The sequence below is a fragment of the Mastomys coucha genome, unplaced genomic scaffold, assembly GCF_008632895.1.
Source record: "Mastomys coucha isolate ucsf_1 unplaced genomic scaffold, UCSF_Mcou_1 pScaffold22, whole genome shotgun sequence".
Classification (NCBI taxonomy): domain Eukaryota; kingdom Metazoa; phylum Chordata; class Mammalia; order Rodentia; family Muridae; genus Mastomys; species Mastomys coucha.
The window spans coordinates 156,582,281-156,583,510 of record NW_022196905.1 but is presented as its reverse complement, the minus strand read 5'-3'; positions in this window follow the sequence as shown (position 1 = coordinate 156,583,510).

Genomic DNA, 1,230 nt, shown 5'->3' with positions numbered 1-1,230 from the left:
CCCTCCCTCCCTCCCTCCAAGGCAGTCAGGAGTCAATCTCTGGCTATGATAAAGTACAAAGGGGAGGAGGACACTTTACTCTGAAATGAGAAGGGACTCTGTCCCAGGGATGGGAACCCTCCTCTGTGTGTACAAGCTCTCCTCTTGGTGAAGAGCTTGACACGACCTTGGGACCTAACCTACCTGTGACCAGCACTTGGGATGATCTGAGGACTTCTAGCCAGAGAGGAAAGTCCCATCATTGAGCCTTGACCCAAACTTTCTATAGATATATTTTACTGTCTCGAAAAACTAAAAATCAAAACAAAACAAAAAAAAAACCCAACAAACAAAAAGATATATTTTAATTTTGAAAGCTCTTTTTTCATCTTTTTAAAAATTTTTTTTTACTAACATTGGAGTTCTACCTGCATGTATGTGTAAGGATGTCAGCCCCTGCCCCCAGCCCCTGTGACTGGAATTACAGACAGTTGAGACTACCGTGCGAGTGCTTGGAATTGAATCCCTGGCTCCTCTGGAAGAGTAGCCAGTGCTCTTAACCACTGAGCCATCTCTCCAGCCTTAATTTTGAAAGCTCTTATTGGAAGTCTTCATACTTTTCTAAACATTATGAGGAAGCACTGATCACACCAAGGACTGTTCACGTGTTAGTCTGCTGGACCGTGGCCGTTCGCTATGATTTAGCTGACTGTGATTATAATAGGAGCTTTTATTTTTTTTATTTTTTATTTATTTATTTTTTGGTTGAGACAGGATTTCTCTGTGTAGCCCTGGCTGTCCTGGAACTCACTCTGTGGACTAGGCTGGCCTTGAACTCACAGATATCCTCCTTCCTCCGCCTCCGCCTCCGCCTCCGCCTCCGCCTCCGCCTCCGCCTCCGCCTCCGCCTCCGCCTCCTAAATGCTGGGATTAAAGGCATGCGCATGCACTGCCACTGCCGGGCATGGAACTTAGTGCATCCAAAAGCCCTTGGCTCATTAACTCACCCTGAGTGAAATCTCTAAATCCACCGGAAGGAGTAGTAAACTACTAGAAAGTCCGCGTGCAGACTCGTGCTGAGAAAGTATTGAGACACTTCCCGCACAAGCACAGAGGGCTACAGGCAGCAACACGCCTTTGTGCAGAGGGAGTTGGGCACCATTTTGCTGAGGGTGATACGTCAATGGTTCAGTCACGGTGACACTAAGGGAGTGGGAAATCCCCTTGCCTCTGCCTCCCCCTGTGACTTTT